At 34.6% G+C, this 23,120-nt stretch overlaps 1 long non-coding RNA gene across 1 annotated transcript; it reads left to right on the top strand.

Moving 5' to 3' along the window:
* The first annotated feature begins 2,164 nt into the window (after window positions 1-2,164).
* LOC139077865 (uncharacterized) lies at window positions 2,165-18,016 on the top strand. Its single transcript, XR_011530462.1, has 3 exons — window positions 2,165-2,239; window positions 17,013-17,076; window positions 17,892-18,016. It is a non-coding gene; the product is annotated as an uncharacterized lncRNA (long non-coding RNA).
* The last annotated feature ends 5,104 nt before the right edge of the window (window positions 18,017-23,120 follow it).

The raw sequence follows: 23,120 nt of genomic DNA, 5'->3' as shown, positions 1-23,120 counted from the left end.
AAATCATGGAAAAAATATGATTCAACACTCATTCATGATTTTTTAAAAAAATGCTAAGCAAACTAAAATAATAAAAAATACTCAAGCTGATAAAAACCATTTATGAAAATTCAACAACTAACATGATGTTTAATGATAAAATACTGAATTATTTTCCACTAATATCTGCAAAAGCCAAATATGCCAGATTTCACCATTTCTATACAACTGTTTTACTGTTGGTTCTAGCCATTATAATAAAGTAAGAAATTAAAATAAAATCCATAAAATTCATAATAAAATAAAATTTTATTTTGATATAATATTTTTACATAGAAAGCTCCAGAAGTCTACAAATCAGTTTTCAAAGTAAGAAATAAATTTAGCAAAGATATAAAGTTGACATGCAAAAATCACTTGTGTTCTTATATACTGGCAACAGATAACTGGAAAAAATAAATTTAAAAAATCCCATTTACAGCACTGCTTAAAAATACATAAGATACTGTGGAATAAATATAACACCATACCCACGATCTCTATGCTGAAATTTGCAAAACAATATTAGGAGAAACAAAAGAAGACACGAAAAAAGATATATTATGTTTATATATCAGAAGAATCAATATTTTTAAGATGCCAATTATTCATACATTAATTTATAGATTAAACAAAATCTAAATCAAGGACATGCAACTAAGATATACAACTGTGTACAGGGCGGGGGGGGGGGGAAGTTTGGGAAATAAAGCAGAAAAGAAAAGAAAAAAAGATTGGCAACAGTTGCTAGCCCAGGTGCCAATCCTTAAAAAAAAAAAAGAAAAGAAAAAGGAAGATTGGCAACAGTTGTTAGCCTAGGTGCCAATCTTTAAGGAAAAAAAAAAATCTAAATCAAATTCCAGTAAGATTTTTGCTAAAGATTAAAAGTCTTTCCTAAATTTCAAAGGACCTAAATCAAAGAATTCTAGACTAACCAAATGTATAGACCAGTTGATTTTTTTTTTTATGAGGAAGATTGACCCTGAGCTAACATCTGCTGTCAAACGCCCTCTTTTTGCTTGAGGAGGATTGTCACTGAGCTAACATTTGAGCCAATCTTCCTCTATCTTATGTGGGATGCCACCACAGCGTGGCTTCACAGCGGTGTTAGGTCCATGCCCACCTGGGATCCGAACATGCAAACTCAGGTTGCCAAAACGCAGCATGTGAACTTAACCACTATGCCACCAGGCTGGCTCCTGGACCAGCTGATTTTTAACAAGCGTCAGCGTCATTTAGGAAATGAATGTCATTTCAAAACTTGGGTAGATTCAACTGTATATTCACAAGAAAGACAATAGTAGTCAAGCATTAACTCACACACGCATAACACACATGCACACCAAACAAAACTTGGAATAAATTATACACCAAATAAAATATTTTATATATTTTGTATTACTTCAAATTACGTATTTTAGTAAAACCAAAACATATAAAATTATAAAAGACAGAAATGAAAATATTTGCATATGGAGAGATTTCCTAGTTAGAACCCAAGATGCACAAACTATAAAATTTTAAAAAAGGTAATTGGACTCATCAAAATTAAAATTCACAAAATTAAAAGGCAGACCACACACATGAAGCAGCTTTCTAGAAATATGAGCAACTCTTACAACTCAGTAATAATGATAAAAACAACTCAATATAAACAGTCAAAAAAAATCAGAGCAGGCGTGTCACATAAGAAGATAAATGAATTGTCAATAGCACATTAAGATGCTCCACAAATTTAAGGTAAATGAAAACTAAAATCACAATGCAATACGACTTCATGTCTATTAAAATAGTTAAAGTCTGAAATGTAGATAATATCAAGTGTTGACCACTATGTCAGGCAACTGGAAGCCTCCTGTACTGCTGTTGGAAATGGAAAATAACACATCTGCTTTGAAAGGCAGTTTGGCAGGGTCTAAAACTTTTAAATATATATCTACCATAAAACCCCAACAATTCGCTTCCTTGGTGTGTACACAAGGGAAATGAAAACACAGCCACATAAAGATCTTTATGCAAGTGTTTATAAAAATGTATTTGTAATCATATATAGAAATAACCAAATGATTATAAATAGGTAAATAATGCATGATCAGTTTGTGCTGTATCCATACAACAGAATGTTACAGAACAATAGAAAGGAATGAACTATTGTTCCATGCAAGAGTACAGATAGGTCTCAAAACCATCACGCTGAGTGAAACAAGTCAGATGATACCAAGTACGTACTGTATAAATTCATTTAGATAAAATTCTAGAAAATAAAATCTAATCTAGAGTAAAAGAAAACAGATCAATGGTTTCCTGGGAAGAGCAGTGGAGGGAAAGAGATTACATATGAGCATGAGGAAATTTTGGGGAGTGAGGAAAATGTGCTTTATTTTGACCATACTGATGTTTTCATGGGTATATTCCTATGTCGAAACTCAACAAATAGTACACATTAAATAAGTGAAATTTATTATACGTTAGTTATCCTTCTATAAAGTGATGAAAATAACCTGTTTGCAACAATATTTTCATTGGCTCTAAGATTTAATTTTAATCTTAAAAATATTCTCCAGAATCTAATAACAGTCGAATTAGAAATATGGCTTCAAAAGTGAATAGGATATAGTGCTCTTTTTTCTTTATCTATTAAAATTAAGTGTAAAATAGAATGGAACAAAAAGGCTAACAGATACAAGTATCCAAAAGGACACACCATGTCCTGGATTAGATTTGAGTGGCGTTCCAGGAGTAAAAATAGCCTGTGAGCTTCTTGAGACTGGAGGATTTCCGCAGAGAGGAGTGTAAGAGATGGAACATTTTCTTTCCTTACTTTTTCCATTTCTTCTTCCCTCAATTCCCTTCTTTCCTCTTGTCTCTTCCTTTCTGTTCTATTCCTTTTATTTTTCTTATCTTCTTTCTGATCTACATTTTTTTCTTTTCAAATATCATTTTCATCTTGTACCTCATTTCTGTCTTTATTTGCATCCATACAAGATCCTATCTGTAATATTTTCATTATTTTCCATTAATTTCCTGTTTCCCTTTATTGCCCCTCTTCGAAAACCTGTCCTTATTTTTTATTTTTCTTTTTTCTCACCATCTTAATTATATACTTTTGAAGCATAATGTGTGACTAAAACTATTAGTATACCATTATTTATTGCATTTCTATGATATTTATAAGTTTCAGAACAATTATAAAAATCTTAATTTATCATTATCATGTCACACATGGGGGCGATGATGCCTGCAGGAGTTCATTTTCATAATTTCCCTTAAGTTGTAATTAGTTGAGATATGGTTTAAACCCAGGTGTTTTCAATCCTCACTTACTACTCCTCATTGTTGGCAGATCCTGCCATGCTTCTCTACACTGACAATTGCCTTGTAATACTAAGCCTGACTGATTTAAAATCCTGGCGACAGTTCCCCATTTAACAGCTGGAGTGACATTTCTTTTGGTTGATGTTGAAGTGAGCAAGCACTCATTAATTTTTTCATAAATAATGGAGAGTACAACTTGCACTATCAGATGTCAGAATTACTCCAATAGACAAGATATGAATTTTCACTTGGTAGTATTAAACACTTAAGAAAACAAGGTACATGTAGAATTCCAATATTCCCAGATTAGCATCTTAAAATAGTTTTTTTCTTTTCTTGAAGACCTGTGAGCAGAAGCATAGCAATACCTCCCATAGAGAATTTATAAATAATACTGGAAATATGCCTTTCATTTACAACATAGGGTCGTTGGAGCATGCTATTTTCTTCTTTATTTAGAAAGTAAGAAGAGGAATATATATATTTTTAATGTTTTTCACATAATAATGCATTTATAATAAAGTCCAAATACTGACCCAAAAATGCTTAACAAAATATTAGAGAAGTTAAATCAAAGTATGGCCTCAAAGGCCTACAGTCATAGTTTTAAAAGTCTGTCCTCAATTAGGCACATGCATGTGGCGATGGAATGTAATTTGTCTTTGGGTAGCAAACATTCTGTAATCTACACAGAAATCAAAATATAATTATTTACACCTGAAATTTATATAATGCTATAAACCAATTTTACCACAATAAAAAAAGAAAAGAAAAGATAAGAAAATAGAAATCTGTCCTCAATACGTCTATTTTATTGATTTGTATACTTTCAATAATTTGATTCTCAAAAGCAGCACATGGCGATCTTTACATTATTAATTATATAAGTATCCTATAACTATTAATATTTACCTTAATAAATTATATAGATATGCATATTTGGTTGTCTAATTTTAACTTAATATTTATGTCACCAGACAACTTTTATTCTAAAATTTATGAAATTATAAATAATAAGTGATGCCTGTATTGGGTTTGGTTCTAGGCTCTGGCCAGAATAAGCGGCACATAAAAAATTTCTGTCGTAGATATGAGGCCCTAAAGAGGCGTGCTACATGCTATAATGGTTGTAGTCTGTAGCAATTATCACCTTAATATTTGAGATCTGGCACGTGATTATAAAGAACCAACAATCATTGTTTGCAACCTTATTAAATTAGTACAAGGACAATAATTTCAAGTTTCCTTCTAAACATTTCTATGCTGCTGCCTTGACCAGAGTCAATCATTGATTTTTCTATAAAATGTTCATTCATTCGCCTCATTTATAGTTCATTTACTGGAACAATGGCAGCATATTATCTTATTCAGCTTAATTTCTGCACAAATATTCTGTGTTAATTGAATTAGCTTTTCATAAAAAGTCTTGTTTCCAGCTCAATATTATTCTTTCTTTTCTGTCATTTGTCTCTTTCAAACCCCTCTTTCTTTCTCTAGTCAACATGAACTCAGTAGTATCTATGTGTTTCTGTGAAGGAAGGAGAACAGTCAAATAGTTTAGTCAGGTCACCTTTTTTTGACATTCTCCATTAAAATGCAATAATCCTAATTCTAACAAAGCATTTGTTGAGTGCTTTATTTAATTATGGCACATGGGGCTTGACAGAAATTGAATGAACTCAAAACCACTGGCAGGCCTAGGAGGTGCATCCTGGAGGAACAGAGCATAAGATTGAATCCGAACTGTCACTCACTGGGTAGAGTTTTGGCAGAAGATACAATTTCCTGCTGCAATTTTTTTCAAAGCCTGAAACATGCAGTTTAGAATGTTGGAGTACATTAATATAGAGTCCTCTCCATTCACCAAGAGCTTAATCCAACTCTGGAGAGGCAAAAGGGTATGAAATCCCAGACAAGATATTAGATAGCCATCTATTGTTAGGGCAATAAGATGAGAGTATGGCAAATGAGCAAATGCAGCCCCTCGTCAGATGAGCCAGCATAACACTGAAAGGACGTACGTGAGTGACATTGTTTCTGTCAAGAGGCAGGAGCTCATAAGTACTGAAATGGGTAGTTATCTCGAATCTCTAATGAAAGTTAGATAGAATGTAGATGTTTGAAGAACAACCAGATAAATTTTTCTAAATAAAAATAAAAAGTTTCTACCTTTATACTGTGAACCTCTATAGAAAAATTTCACCTAAATGAGTATAGTCTATAGGTCAACCAATGCAATAGCAATATTTAAGACAAAACAGAACGTTAGCTGTTGAAGTGAAGACTTGGAGAACAAGATGGAAACTGGATGTTGAGTTTTTAGACTTAATTCTGGCATGATTTGTCTTTCCACAGACTTTTTGAGTGCTTGTTTCTTTGTTTTTTTTTTGAAAAAAGATTATAAATTTTTAAAATTATCTTTACAAAATATCAGTATTAATTTAAAACGTCAAACATTATTTTATGGATTTGGGAACTTTCTTCTGTTTATTCGTTTATATGTTAGGATATACCAAGTGGAAGGTTATCTTGCCTCAGTCATGGTCCAAAAACTAGACTCATTCTGTGTTCAGCAAATCAGAAGCCCAAGGAGGCTAAAAGGGGCCCATTCCTTTAGGACAAGTAATTGTGATTAGTATGACCCATTGTCTTGGAGTAAGGCAAAGTTAAGAAGACTGAAAAAGTAATGCTATTCTCAACTTCAAATGTAAGCAAACTTGAGCATGGACATGCTCTCCCATCCCCAAAATTTATACTCACCTGGTGGGTCCACACACCACTCTGAGACTGACACAATGGAGTAAGCCTTAGGAAAACCATGTCAGCTGTGTAGTGTTGCCACTAATTGCTTCCAGCTTTAGCTCCACCTGTTGCTCTTGTGTTGTCATACTTGTTCTCAAATTCCATATTGAAATTTGATTTTGATGCTTACTTCTTCTCTCTTCAGCACTAGCAATTGGTCACGTTCCCTTTTGTATATTAATAGATTATTAGCTGCTCTTAAAAATCTACTCACTCTTCTAGTCTAATCTCCTCTTGTTCTTGGGAAATAATCTGATAATAGGCATGTGCACCTTATGTGGGACAAAGATGTTTAATTATGGGTCACTTCACCCTTGAATATATCTATTTTAATTCTTCTGGGTAATTATGGAATAAAAAGTTGTTCTCTCTTAAAGTAAATTGAGTCATATAAATTATTTGAGTATGTGACTTTATAAGACTCGAAGTCCTCATTGATGTGTAGACAGTGGTTGAATTTTGATACTAGAGAATGTCATATGAGTGCTATTTGTTACCAATCTTACTTCAAAGAATTTTGAGTCCTAACAATTTCAAAAATCACTCATTTTGGCTCAGAAACCAGTTCAAATTAGTTAACAGTGCACATTATCTTTAAAAATTATGCCAGATGTGCCCAGACTTGTTTACTAAATTATGTTGATTTAGATATAAATGTTTGCTTCCATTCACATCAGATTATTGAAGATTTATAAACATATTTTACTCAGGTTGATTGAAACAATTCAGTAAGTGAACAGGTGTTCACATACTACTACCATTTACCAGTAAAAGCATACATATTATTTTTTTTCTGAAGTTTGGAGACAGATGATATAATAACACTTCTGACCTTATTTACAGAAATCAGGAGCTCCTAATGTTTGTATTGCAGAGTTTGTGATGTATCATCCTTTCAGATGTGATACAATGAAAATCATCATGTCCAAAATAAATGTGGGCTTGTCATTACCTATCTTCCAATGCATTTTAAAATGGAGAAATGCTCACTATTCCTGAAAAAGCTAACTTTTTGTTGTTTATTACATCCTTTAATAATTTATCCCCAAAGAAACTAAACTGTCAAAAATCATTGAGCCAGAACTGGCAGCTTGTCAGTTCTCACTGCTCAGTGAGGAAAGAACAAACAGACACAATCCATCAGAGACCACACAGCCCTAGGTATCAATTAGCATAATGTTTTATTTCAAAGCATTTTCTAGAATCATCCAAATATACACTTATATACTATACATTATGAAAAACTCTTCAAAATTTATTAATTTATTCTATGAACCTGTCGTTTATATCTGTAAGGAAGAGAGGAGAACAAATTTAAAACCATGATTACTTTCCCTAAGTCTCTTAGTAGAAAAGATACATGTTGTAATCATTGAAGAAAAGCTGCCTTCTGTAACTTTGAAATGAATTTTACCTTCGTATTGTTTCTGTATTCTTCTGCCTCACATTCTCATTATGAATTTCAGGCTCCAGATAGCTCTGACAACACTTAGATTGAAGATGACAAATGATTACACTTCAATAACAATAAATTTTTATTTTGTAAACACCAATAACCAAAGTCTAATGACTTATTTCAATTTAAAGAGGAAAGAAATATCCCTTTCTCTGCACTCAGTTCTCGATATTCATTCTCCCTGTTGCTGCTTTTACACTGGAATTAATAGCTTCACTTTTCAAGCATAACACTGACACAGGCAATTTTGAAGTCTTAGATAAAAAGTAGACACAAGTATACAATAGATAACGTGAAATCGTTCATTTATTCCAATAATTATTATTCCTGAATAGCCTGTTAGAAAGCAGGCAATTGTTAGTGGATTTTTCACTGTATTTACCATACACATTATTTTACATAATGAGACAATTTTTATTTATTTTTTATTTATTTATTTTTTTTAAAGATTTTATTTTTTCCTTTTTCTCCCCAAAGCCCCCCGGTACATAGTTGTGTATTCTTCGTTGTGGGTTCTTCTAGTTGTGGCATGTGGGACGCTGCCTCAGCGTGGTTTGATGAGCAGTGCCATGTCCACGCCCAGGATTCGAACCAACGAAACACTGGGCCACCTGCAGTGGAGCGCGCGAACTTAACCACTCGGCCACGGGGCCAGCCCAATTTTTATTTTTTTAAAAAAACAACTCAATATACACTATTTTACCAATCAGTTCATAGTGACCCAGCCTGAGATCTTAAGAGATTAATGGAGATTGATGATCATCAGTGCCCTACAGTACATTTTCATGATGGAAGAACATTATGCAGCAAAATGAACAAGTGATAGATCAACTTCTCAAAATACGTACTTATTTTTACACAAAATTTAGAAGGCATCCTTCAACAGTATATTGGACAAGCCATTTAGTATCTTAACATAAGTGTCCTGTAAAGCCTATAAAGGAAATGAATATTTAGTTTAGGGGATAACATTGTGTAGATTATTGTTTTGTTGGTTTGATTTTCCTTGAGCAAAAGAAATTTGCTCAAGGAAAAAGTATATATATTATAATTTATCTATATTTAGCCATCTGTGTTGTCTCCAACAGAATATAAAATAGAAATATAAATTTTTAGGTAATATAAGTAAAATATAAAATTTATATATAAAATAAAAATATAGAATTTATATATATTTTATATACATACATAATTTTTCCAGAGCAGACAAATTTCATAAATCTTTGACTATTATTGGCAGGTCTTCAGGGAACAGTTCTTATTTGAGTGATATATACAAGATAATAATCATGTGTTTTCATGAGTCAAATAATTTGATCCATTTTATTACACATTTCCTCAAGGTTATCACTGCCATTTTATTGTGTGAGAATTTACTTTGGTTATGATAACATGGGTTACTGTAAATAATTTTTGTTTCAAAGTTCAAGGGGCCAGCCCCATGGTGTAGCAATTGAGTCCAGTGCACTCTGCTTTGACAGTCCGGGCTCACAAGTTTGGATCCCAGAGGTGGCCCTACATCACTTATCAAGCCATGTTGTGACAGCAACCCACATACAAACAGAGGAAGATTGGCACAGATGTTAGCTCAAGGCTAATCTTCCTCAAGCAAAAAAAGAGGAAGATTGGCAACAGGTGTTAGCTCAGAGTGAATATTCCTCACCAAAAAAAAAAAAAGTCAGTGTGCCAAAATCCAGAACACTAGTAACACCAATAGCTGGCAAGGATATGGAGCAACAGGAACTCTCATTCATTGCTAGTAGGAACACAACCTAGAAGACAGTTTGGCAGTTTCTTACAAAACTAAACATACTCCTACCATATAATCCAGCAATCTGATATTTACCCAGAAATGCTGAAAACTTATTTCTACACAAAAATCTGCACACAGATATTTATAGCAGCTTTATTCATAATTGTCAAAACTTGGAAGCAACTAAGATGGCTTTCAGTAGGTGAATGGGTGAATAAATCGTGGTACATCCAGACAATGGATTATTCAGCACTAAAAAGAAATGAGCTAACAAGCCATAAAAAGACCTGGAAGAAACTTAAATGCATAGTACTAAGTGAAAGAAGTCGATCTGAGAAGGCTACGTACTATATGATTATAATGATGTGACTTTCTGGAAGAGGCAATACTGGAGACACTAAAAAGAGCAATGGTTCCCAGAGGTGGGGAGGGTGGCGAGATGAAAAACTGGAGTACAGAGGATTTATAGGGCAGGGAAATTATTCAATTTGATGTTCTAATGGTGCATACATGTAATTATATGTTTGTTCAAATCCAGAGAATGTACACCACAAAGATTGAACCCTAATGTTGACTGTGGACTTTGGGTGTTAATAATGCGTCGATGTAGGTTCATTGGTTGTAATAAATGTACCACTCTTGCAGGAGATGTTGATAGTGGGGGAGACTGTGCATGTGTAGTGGCACGGGGTAAATGGGAAGTCTCTGTATTTTCTGCTCAATTTTGCTGTGAACTTAAAACTTGTCTAAAAAATAAAGCCTATTTTTTTTAAAAAAAAAATCAATGTTACTACTAGCTCTTACTCTTTATTCCAGGGTGCATATCAGTTAACATGTTAAATACCATGATCACTTCAGTGGAGAATTATATATGAAAATCTTTTTTTTGGTATTTTAAATAAATTATACCAACTAGTATACTTTTGACATATATCTACTTATAACTCTGAGTTCTGCATCTGAAATTATTTATTTCTCAGCCACACCTATCTTTTTTTTTTTTTTTTAAAGATTTTATTTTTTCCTTTTTCTCCCCAAAGCCCCCCCGGTACATAGTTGTGTATTCTTCGCTGTGGGTTCTTCTAGTTGTGGCATGTGGGACGCTGCCTCAGCGTGGTTTGATGAGCAGTGCCATGTCCGCGCCCAGGATTCGAACTAACAAAACACTGGGCCGCCTGCAGCGGAGCGCGCGAACTTAACCACTCGGCCACGGGGCCAGCCCCCCACACCTATCTTTTTAATTAGAAATCTCACATATATAACCCAATGAGTCCTTAAATTTCACCTGCTTTGAACTTAGAGTTTTCTTACACTATCAAACTAATTCTCTCATCTCAATCTCAGGGATTATGGCTGGCACCTCCATTACCCCATCATATAGATTCCCACAGTAAAATCATCTTAGATGCCCCCTCCTTTTCATTTCCTAAAATCCTTCATCCACTCTTCCCAAAGATTATTTCTTTAAAAGGATTTCAGTTTAATGCTTCCTTTTATTCTCATTACCAAAAATTATTCAAAATAAATACCACTTTGGATGGGGTCAAGGCAAATGAAATTACAGACACCAGAGACTTTAAGGAAAGAGGAAGATTGATGATTTTTGGAGTACTGGGGGAAATACATGATTATAAAAGGTGGGATTTGAGAACAATTTAGATAGAAAAAGGAAAGCACAACATAAATTAGGAGAAATGTACTTTCCTCATTTTGTTAGAGACTACAGATGGCCATAAACACCCATTCGGAAAATAAAGCCCGGGAGAAAAATTAGCCTTAATGTTTCAAACTGGAGTGCTACACTTCACCAGTGACATGGCACTATCATTCTCGGTCTTAATGCATTTTTCCACCATTGTTTGTCAAGAATGCATGGTCTGCTGCTAGTATTAGCCAACAAAGTCTTTGCAGGAAAATGGACAAAATCAACAGTATCTGCAATACCACAGAAAATCACCGCACACCTTTAAATGACACAGACTTGGTATAATTCATGAAAAATAGGAGTGAAAAGTTTAATGAAGCAGCTGAAGAATGAGATGCCAGATTTTCTTCTAAAACAAATAAGCTGTAGCACAAGACATTCCAAGTTCTTAATATTAGTGAAGGCTTTTTGTCTTTTCAAAATGTTTTCAAACTCCTAGAAATCAGTAAGGTTAAGAGCATTCCTCTATGAATAAATCTTTGATGGAGACAACAGAATGCTGTTTTCAAAATAAGCTTTCTTCAGGAAATGAGATACATCACTTTTACTCACCAATGAAATGGTAACAACACATCCATCCTTGAAAACAGACTCCACATAAAAGCGACCCTTTTGGAAAAAGAGTCATAAGAATTGGGAATTCTTTAGGGATGACTAGGAAAATTGTAATATTTTTATTAAGTTTACATTTAACTGTGCTGTCATAAAATTCCCTCACCAAATTTGGAATGTTTAATAAAAAATTGGAATTATTCTCCTTTCAATCAAAAAGGTGACAACAAAAATATATTAGAAATAACGTAGTTAGAAAACCATTGGAATAAACATGTTATTGTGGAAGAACCTTTCCGTCTTGGCACAAGAATACCAGGTATTGGGTCCTTCTCTTCCATCGATCACTTTTTCGCTTTGGGCAATTTATCTAATCCATCTATCTTATTCCACAAAATTGTCTACAAGTATGACAAAAAGAAAACCTTCATCGCTAGGCATTCGATTGGAGAATTAAGAGAGATTATATGTGGGAAAATGCTCAGCAAACCTCAAAATGCTTACAAAAAATTTATTTATAATAGGTCTGCTTCTAACACTAATTATTACATTGATTTGTGACAGTAACTAGTAAATCTCTTTTTCATCAAGAAATGTAACACACAAGAAAATGTACGAGACAGATGTATATTTTAAAGGATGATAATGATTTTAAAAACACATTATTTAAGGGGCCAGCCCTGTGGCTGAGTAGTTAAAGTTCTAAGTGCTCTGCTCAAGCAGCCCAGGTTCACAGGTTCAGATCCCAGGTGCAGAACTACACCAGTCGTCAAGCCACACTGTGGCGGTGACCTACATACAAAATGGAGGAAGATTGGCACAGATGTTAGCTCAAGGCAAATCTTAAAGTGGCTAGCTTGGGCTTCCTCACAACATGGCAGTGGGATTCCAAAAAGGAACATTCCAAAAGGAAAATCCCCAATATGTAAGCATTTATCAAGCTTTGTTTGCACTATTTTTATAAATGTCTTATTGACCAAACCCAGAGTCAACTTAGGAGCAGACTTCACAAGGACATGAATTCTAGAAGTTGTGGTTCATTGGGAGCCAACAAAGCAATCCTCTACCACTGAGAGCCAAGCAGGTAGATTGACAGTATCACGGAAGTATTTATCCAGAGAGTGGTTGCCCAAATGTCAAGCCAGAATGTAATATTGAATCTTTATTACTTAGAATAGGTACTAAGAAAGGAAGGAAGTCCTCCAGTGTTAGATGGACAGGAAAAAAACCTGAGAAATAAAACATAAAATCTGAGAAATATTAATAAAATTGAAAAATTGAGTCATAATCAGACTCTTGAACCAGAGGTTCTTAAATTTCTCCAAACACCCTCTATGGAGAAGCAGAGTCAAATATAGCTTTGACAACAAGTTTTAGCTATGCCACTCACCTAGTGTGGAAAAAGAAGCACAAAGACTAGGAACCAGGATGTTCAATGTTTCACTTCTTACTTATGGCCCAAGTTAAAAATACAACTCATATTCTACCCCAATAGGAGCACATTTAGTACTATGAGGATTTCTTCATGACTACTCTGAAGAAATACTTGAAATTCTGGGTTTTCTTTTCTTTTTTTGCTTCCTCCAGAATCAGTAATGATAGACTCATTCCTAATATCAGAACAGTTTTCAAATAATAAACTTACACTGACAAAAATTCTAATGCATGGGGAGATTGAGGAGAATGCAGTGCTCTCTCTGGAGGCAAAGAAACTGGATGAGTACCCATGGCAACACAATTTCAAGGCAGTGGAATAACCATGAAATCAAGGGGTAAGAAAGCAGCTGTTGGATCCTGCACATTTAGCACAACTAATCAAACCAAGGTCAGCAGTTGGAAAAAGCTGTGAAGTGAAGAGAGAAACTTGAGTGACAGGCTTTGAAAATGTTGTCCACAGACAACATAGAAATGACTGTATTTGTGTTTAGGTATTGCAGAAAGGGCAATGTTCAGTTCCGTAATTTTTGCAACCATGGACAGCTAAACCATCATGAGCATCTTCAAACATGAAATAGAGTAGTCAGAAAAGATGTATTGTCTGAGAAACAATATGGCTCAAATCCAAATGTCTTCCTGACTGTAGACTCTGATATTCTCTCATTCATTTCTTGGATGGATTTATTGAACCACATTTTGCCCCATTTTATGCCAAGAACTGTACAAGCTATTTTAGATCACTTCCTGGGAAAACACTGTGTTTCCTAAACTCTGGCTTAAAATAAATAAATATATATACATATGTATTTTCTTCTTCTGATTAGTCTCATTTCCTAAACTCTGTCTGTATATCTGTATAATCTGATTAGTCTGATTTCAGGCAACTCACTTTACCTAGCAAGGTTATGGTTTTCTTATTTTTAAAAAGGAAGTTTGTCCTCTCCTAAAATTCAGGAAGATAAATTCTGGCTCTAATAATTTTTTGGGTCCTAGTATTGATCAGCCCTTGGATGCACTCTAGATATATAGAGTGACATGAAACACTATCTGCTGAGGTTTAATTAACTGTTTAGCGGTCTAAGGTAAATATGTAAAAATATAAATAATAATATATGCTAGCAAGAGCTAAGTATAATATTAAAAGGGCATTCATAATAAGTTCCTCAAGAGTAGAGAAGAGGAAGAAATCACCTCGGGCCGAACATATCTGAAAATTTTTCAAAAAGGAAGTAGAAATGGGGTGGAGAGAGAGTGGAGCTCACATCAGGAAGGAGAACTGATCTGAGCATAGCTCTGGAGCCAGATATTTAACTGTTGGCTTGAAACATGCTGATTGATGCCATCTCCAAGCCACCATACATAATTTCCAAAATGTTTAACTATTCATTCCTGAAAAGCACATCTTTTTTGTAAAGGTTGGCACCTGAGCTAACATCTGTTGCCAATCTTCTTTGTTTTTCTTCTTCTTCTTCTCCCCCAAAGCCCCCCCAGTACATAGTTGTATAGTCTAGTTGTAGGTCCTTCTGGTTGTGGCATGTGGGACTCCACCTCAGCATGGCCTGATGAGCAGTGCCATGTTGGTGCCCAGGATCCCAACCAGCAAAACACTGGGCCACCGAAGTGGAGAGTGCAAACTTAACCACTTGACCATGGGGCCAGCCCCTGCACTTCTTTTGTTTTGATGTCAGTTGGTCCTTTTCTTTTGACCACTCCCACCCCAGTTTTCCTACTGGAGAGAAGCCTAGACCAGCATTTCATATAGAAAGAGGTGGGAGTGCACTGTGTCTCAATTAAACAGTGCAGGGTTCTATTTAAGCATTTTTCTACTGAGTATGCACTTCATTTTTTTTCTCAAAAGCATTCCTTGCTAAAAAGGAAGTAAACTGATCACAACTCCAACCATGCCAATGGGTCTGAGGTCTTAATCTATGTACCTGACCCTGACATGCCAAAACAATCTGGCTACAGAAGAATCCCCTAGAATTGAATAATTTACACAAAGAATGGTTTGTTTTCTCCCTCTGACTTATTTCACTCAGCATAATACCCTCAAGGTCCACCCATGTCATCACAAATGGCTGGATTTCGTCATTTCTTATGGCTGAGTAGTATTCCATCATGTATAAACAGATACCCTTGGAGCTCTGCTTCTCATCCTCTTGGCCCGCCTTTGCAATGGGGGTCCGCCTTCAGAGATGATAGGCAATTCTGTGTGAGGTCCAGCTCATGCTGCAAGGGTCGTATCTCATGCACAATATATGACTCTACACTTTCTGCCTCTGGGACCTCACCAAGGTGACAAATCTTTGCTATGATCCTCAACCTTAGTTGAATTAGGCATTAAAAAATTAAGATATCAGCACCATAGAGAAGGACAATCTCTGTATGACTCCACTCATATGAGGAATTTAAACATGTGGACAAAGAGAACAGATTAGTGGCTACCAGGGGAAAGGGGGGGTGGGTGGGCACAAAGGGTGAAGTGGTGCACCTACAACACGACTGACAAACAATAATGTACAACTGAAATTTCACAAGATTGTAAACTATCATAAACTCAATAAAAATTAACTTAAAAGATATGCAATTTTTTCACTCTTGACATTGTGAAAAGACTCCAGTTGATCACATTCATTTATTATTTTATTTGAAATATTTTATTTCAATTATTTATTGTAATATGGAACATATTTACTTTCTGAATATAATTTTTCTTTTACTTATTTCATAATGATTAGTAATGTATCAGTTTGGTACAGTAACCAGTTGAACCAAAAGTTTGTTGCTGTGTGTACTTTCTTTTCTTTTTTTTAAAATCAGTATTATTTATTTTGTTTAACAATTAGAAATTGTGCATATTTAAGGTGTACAATTTGATTATTTGATATACTTCTATTCTAAAATAATCACTACCATCAAGCTAATTAGATAGCTACCATTTTCTTTTTTTAATTTTTTTTTTGTGGTGATACCACTTGAGACCTACCCCCTTTGTAGTTAAGAATACAATAAATTCTTGTTACCCATAGTTTCATCGTTGTCCATTAGGTCTCCAGAACTTATTCCTCTTGCATAACTGCTTTGTACCCCGTGACCAAGATCTCCTCATTCCCCCTCACCTTAGCCCCCGGTAACCACCGTTCTACTCTCTGCTTCTATGTGTTTGACTATTTTAGATTCCATATGTACGTTATTTTTTTAGTAGGAGGAATAAAGATAGTCTTGAAAGGAAAACTATTTTGCCTTCAAAGACTTATCCTCTGCAACGGACCCTTTGGGACAGACAAGCCTGTTGACAGTGCCCACAGGGATGCTCAGACAGACGTTCATCACTGGAGACTCACTACGGATGACAAGTCATTAGGATGCAGCCACTATGAGTGTTAAAGATGAGAAGTAAAAGTGATAATAGGAATAACACTGAAGTGGACAGAATAGTAGAACAAAGGATGACTGAAACCATCTAACCATATTGTAATAGACTTCAAAGTTCTGGGAGACTAGACCTTAAATGTTCTCATCACAAAAAGGAAATTGTAATTATGTGACGTGTTAGAGACGTTAGCTAATGCTAGGGTGGTAATCATACTGCAATACATACATATTGTACATCTTGAACTTATGCAATGTTATATGTAAATTATAACAAAAAAAATCTAACTCATCTCACAATTTGCTCAAAGCAGCTTTGAAATAAGAAGAGGAGCAGCAATAAGAAATTCCACAAATGATTCACAGGCTGTATTCTGACCGGAAACAAGTGTTTCACTCACAACTGGATGCTTTCTCACTTTTAATAGTATGAAATGCTGTATCTTAAATAATAAAGAAAAGAATTCAAAAGCTAAGACATAAAAAATTGCTACATTGGGGAGGCGTTAATTTAACATCAGTATATGAATAAATTTGGGTAAAGTAGTTATTTGCACATTATGAAACACATAGATTTAAGGTTGAATCTTTTACCCTTGCAGCCTCTTCGAAAGTTGGTTTATGTGTCCGAATGTCAATGCCTCACCCTGCTCCGAACAAAAACAGGTAATACTCATCCCAAGCTGCAAGTGCACTTCTGTCAAACACATATTTATTTTGAACTGTGATCTTTTTCTGTAATTCCATTTCTCCATATTATGTATCTGTCATTTATTCAGTGCTTTTTAAATTTAAGGATAAAAGTTATGTGGAAAACACATACAGTTGGAAAAACATTTTCCAGGGATTACTTTAAGGGAAATGGTAAAGTGATAGGAAATGACTCTTTAGAGTAAAAACAATATAGAATTCCTGACTAAAATTAAGTATGCTTTTGCCCTCTAATGTACCAGCCAATGGTAGAGTAAATCTCAGGGAAATTTTCACAAAATTCCCTGAAGCATCATGCACAAAGATATTTACCACGACATCATTGAGGGTAACTGGGGGCTGGGGGCAGCTTAGATTTTCCTGACTTAGGAATACACAGGTGAACTGTAGTGAGCGCTCTCTACAGAAGACGTGGAGCAGGTAGAAGAAACGAACTATATGGGAATAGGGTAACGTGAAAAATAATAGAAAATGATTTTTTAATAGACAGATATGTTTTTAAAAACTGAATTAAATACCACACAAAACACTGCTATCAGCTTCAAAAATATAAAAAACTTGTACATGCACACAAACAAACGCTTACACACACGAGGACATGTATCCACCATGTTGGACTGGATGTCGGAGAGGGTTAAAAGAGTGGATACTGGGTTGAAGGAGACAAATGATATAACTAGAGAAGGGTTTGCATGGGGAAACAGAAGAAATATATCAAGAAAAGAAAGGAGACTGAGGAGATAATTAATTTAACTTCCATTTTTTTCAAGTATCAGGTGTGTCCATAAGGACTACAAATGCCAGAAGAAACACTGTCAAAGAATTATGGAAGACGTATGGTGCTGAAGAGATTTTGGTATTCAGTGGGATAGTCCGAGTCATCATAAACATAAAGGTTATAAAATTGAATAACAGCACTGTAAAATTTTATTTAATTATTTATAAAAATTCAGTATGCAAAACTACATGAACACCAAGATGCAACTATTAATAATAGATATAGAAAAAGAAAGGAAATGAAAGCATAAAGAAGCTTACAATTATGAGTGGGAATTTTTCCAAGATTTATTTTTTTAAAAAATTTTGTGAAAGTTGCAGGTTTATAGGTTTATTTTTTTAGATTCATATGTAATTTTGCTTATTTTCAAAAAATCCAATATTTTGGTTGTATTACTTACATAATGTGTAACTCTGGTTTGAGTACTTCTGTGTTTACAAAATATGACACTATGTCTGTAACATGCTAAATACATACCAGAGATTTCCTGGACTAGGGGAAAAGGTTATGCCTATACCCCATCAAATGAACTACCATGGGTGGCAAGATGAGGAACCCCAGTCCCTGTACTATAGCAGGATTTAAGCAATTACTTTTATCAGCTAGCTTTTGCTAATTTCAAATTGGTTTCTATGGAGAAGGAATTTTTTTAAATGAGCCATAATTCAATTTCCTGTGATACACACAAATGCCTATTTAGTGCATCATTCTAGAATTGTAGCGGACGCTCACATCTGCACAAATACCTCATCATTCATGTGAAACTGTGCTCCCAAATCAGGCTCTGATTGCTCTCCCTTCCCGCAGTGGTAGTAGGAAGCTAGCTCTACAACAGCCCTTCAAAGAAAAATTGTGGACTTCTGATGTTCCAAAGCTCGGAGAGGATAAGAAGTGTAAGAGATTCTAGGTCACAGGAGGGAAGTGAAAGTAAGAACAGCAAAGGCACGGTTCTAGCAATGGAGTCTCCCACAGCAACTCCAGCTGCGGAGGAGGAGGGCCTGCAATATACAGCACTCCCTTCGGTGGCTCCGTAAATCAGAGCCAGGAGGATTGTGGGAAAAATGGGTAAAGTCTCCCTTGGGCTCGAACTTGGAAGAGGTAGGTTGACAGCTGAAGTATTCTCCTCACGACTTATTCCAAATTCCTCAGCTAAGAGAACAAGAATGCCACAAAGCCTCAGGGACGCTGTCCATAAAATATTGCGTTAGCAGTATTAGTAGCAGTTAATAATTACTGTTAATTTTATCATTAATAATATTAATGATAATAGTATTATATGATATAGTAGAATTATAGTGGTAATATAGTATTATATTTGCATGATGGTTTTTCATTATTGATGCTATTATTATTTCATTATAAAATAGTCATAATAAAGACTTTTTTCTATCAGAACTAAGGCACTAGAAAAAAAACTAAAAATAAGTAATACTTGCATTTCTTTTTTTCCAGAGGGGTCAATTCTGCATCTTGATAAAAGTGCAATGTGTCACATTTTGAAAAGCAGACGTTGGATTTAAGTAGAAAATGGGTAGCACGTGCATTTTTGTTTCAATCTCTTTATCTCCTTATTTGCATCTGATATGTCAAATTATCAAGGAACTCTTCAGACAAAGAATAGGACCCAGGAATTAAATAAGTCCTCATAAGCCTTCATCTTTCATAAATTGTCGTAAAGTGTGAAGATAAGATCCAGGACAGGCTGATATTTAAAAGTTTCTGCTTATAGAATGACTCCTCCGATATTGCCATTGTTCTTTTACATTTTCTCTCTTCAAATTCTGGCAGGCATGTGATATCCCATACAGCAGCTTTTGAGGACAGAACTTGAATAATAAAACTTTGCCAGCTGATACTTACAAAAACTGAAAAGAGTTTATTTTTTAACTGCAGACAGTAAAAATTTAGCTGTTTATTGTTAGAGGTATAATATGAAAAAGGGTGACATCTGGGGGATGGATCACCATTAATCTGTGTAATTCAATAAATTGAAACTTTATTAATATGATTACGGGAAATATTAAAATATGTAACCAGAAACTTAATTGATGTGTTGATATAACTAAAAGACAACATATAAAGAAACTTATCCTACAGAAAATATAAAAAGTTTTTCTATTTCTCTCTAAATCAAAATTTAAAAGTTACTGGTGCTTTAACAAGTTTTTTTTTATCTTCACTAGAAGTTCTTTTAAACATATTTTCCAAAGGAATAATTATCAAAATATCATTTAAGTTTAAAGGAGGTGAATATTAACTTAAAGCAAAATGTATAACGATTAAATGGATATGATTTAATTATGAGTATCCTATAAAATCTTATTTTTCTCAATAAATCATAATGAAAAATCAGGGGGAAAGCAAGAATACATATTTTGATTCAAGGAAAATAAGAAATTTGAATGAAAATATGTTTTTATGGCTAAAAAATAAATACATGGATTTTTTTTAAAAAGGCTTTTTATTTATAGATGACATGATTGTCCTACTTAAAAAACTCCACCAAAAGAAAAACTACTGAAAGTAGTAAGTTAGTATAACAAGGTTTCAGTTTAATGGTTAATATTCAAAATTCAATTGTTTTTCTATATACCACAAATGAACAACTGGAATCTGAAATTTTAAAAATAAACATTTATAATGGCTCCCAGGAAAGTGAAATACTTAGTTACAAATATAATAGAAATGTAAAGTGTTTATATGAAGAAAACTGTAAAACTCTGATGAGAGAAATCAAAGAACACGTAAATAAATGAAGAGAAACTTAGTTTTCATGGAACATAAGACTCAATATTATGATGTTGTTCACCATGTGATCCAGTACAACCCTGATCAAAATCCCAGAAAGCTAGTTGGTAGATATTGACAAACTGGTTCTAAAGTGTATATGGAAAGGTAAAAGATCTAGACTAAGCCAACAACACTGAGGAAAAAGAACAAAGTTGGAGGACACTCATTACTCAATTTCAAGACATTATAAACTGCAGTAATCAGGACAGTGAGATGTTGTTGAAAGAACAGACATACAGGTCAATGGAACAGAGTGGAGAACCCAGAAAGAGACCACACAGATACAATAAACTGATCTTTGACAAAGGAGCAAGGGTAATCAGTAGATGAAACTTTAGAACAACTGGTCCTGGGATGACTGGGTTTCCACATACATAGGCACAGACCTTACGTCTTTCATAAAGAAAAATTCAAAAGCATCATAAACCTAAATGCAAAATATAGAACTACGCAACTTCTAGAAGAAGACATAGAAGAAAATTCTATGGTTTGCTGATGAGTTTTTAGATACAACACCAAAAGGTCAGTGAATAAAGGAAAAAACTTTATTAAAATTAAGAACTTCTCTGAGAAAGACACTATTAGAAGAATGAAGAGACAAGTCACTGATGGGGAAAAATATTTACAAACACAAATCTGGTATAGAAATTGTATTCAAAATATACAGAGAACTCTTAAAACTTAACAGGAAAACAACCCAATTTAAAAATGAGCAAAGGATCTAAGCAGAGAAACTTCACTAAAGAAGATAGACAAATGACAAGAAGCATGTGGGAAGATAATTAAATTAGGTTAAAATAATGAGATCCTACACACTTATTAGAAAGGCTAAAATTCAAAAACTGAAAATACCAGTTGCTGGCAGAGCAACCGGAACTCTCATTCATTGCTGGTGGGAATGCATAATGACACACTTTGCAAGACAGTTTAACAGTTATTTTGCAAAGCTAAACATAGTCTTACCATACAATCCAGCTATCTTGCTCCCAGGTATTTGCTCAGTTAATTTAAAATTTAAGCCCCCACAAAACCTGCATGCTAATGTTTATAGAAGCTTTACTCATAATCATCAAGTACTGGAAGCAATGTAGTAGTCTTTAACAGAAGAATGAAAAAACAGACTCTGGTACACCCATACAAGGGAACATTATTCAACAGTAAAAGGAAATGTACTATCAAGCCACAAAAAGACACGGATGAATCTGAAATCCATATCTCTAAGTGAAAGCAGCCAATCTGAAAATGTTACATACTACAATGAATTCCAATTATACAGCATTCTTGAAAAGGTAAAATTATAGAGACAATGAAAAATTGGTAGTTGCCAGGAATTCTGGAGAAGCAAAGGATTGAATGGGTGAAGAAGAGGAAACTTTTTAGAGCAGTGAAACTATTCCGTATGATACTATAGTTTGAGATACACAACACTATGCATTTGTCAAAATCCATAGACCCTCACAGCCAAAAAGGTGAACCTTCATGTCTACATATATATGTAAAATTTAGAAGGTCAGGGATTCCAGGATGGAATGCAGAATATGACAAAACAATCAAACTGTATTACAAATATGTGAAACTGCCTTAGGAAGTGGGTTGGGGAAAAATGTACTGACCTAAATAAGTTTGGAAATGAGTGTGGTCTGCAAGACCAAAGACAAAGGAAACCGGTATCAGTCTGGCTGCTAATGTTGTTTTCCATGGGGGCAGTATTTAACAATTCTGGCTCCACTATAGATGAATATATCCTGGAATTGAACAATTAATAAAAAGGATGGCAGATGATGGGAGGCATATTTCTCTCTTTTGGAGTGGGAGGTTACAGTTGGCAAGGGAAGTGGGCTGGAGTGATCCACATGGCAATGGATTAGAGGCAGTCAGTGTAAATTTACATAATTCAAAATTAATATTGAATTATAAAATAATAATTATAATGATGTGACATTAAAAATATGGAGAATTAAGGGGCCACCTGGTGGTGCAGAGGTTAAGTGCACACGTTCCGCTTCAGTAGCCCAGGGTTCGCCAGTTCAGATCCCAGGTGTGGACGTGGCACCTCTTAGAAAGCCATGCTGTGGCAGGCATCCCACATACAAAGCAGAGGAAGATGGTCACGGATGTTGGCTCAGGGCCAGTCTTCCTCAGCAAAAAGAGGAGGATTGGCAGCAAATGTTAGCTCAGGGCTAATCTTCCTCAAAGGAAAAAAAAGAAGGAAAAAAATATGGAGAATTAAAAGTCATAGAAAAATATCCCATAACACAAGAGAAAATGAACACACAAAGTATTCTAAGGTCCTTGCAGTGTGTGGAAGGATAGTAAGATAAAATATCCATACTATATTCTCTGAGAGAAAAATGGAATAATGAAAAACTTTCAGTTGAATCAAAGGTAAAGCAAGAGAGAGAGAAATAATTAGTAGCCAGGACAAAGAAAG

Source organism: Equus przewalskii, chromosome 20 (genome assembly GCF_037783145.1).
Source record: "Equus przewalskii isolate Varuska chromosome 20, EquPr2, whole genome shotgun sequence".
Taxonomy (NCBI): domain Eukaryota; kingdom Metazoa; phylum Chordata; class Mammalia; order Perissodactyla; family Equidae; genus Equus; species Equus przewalskii.
The sequence above is the reverse complement of the archived record's forward strand: the minus strand, read 5'-3'. Positions and strand labels throughout refer to the sequence as shown.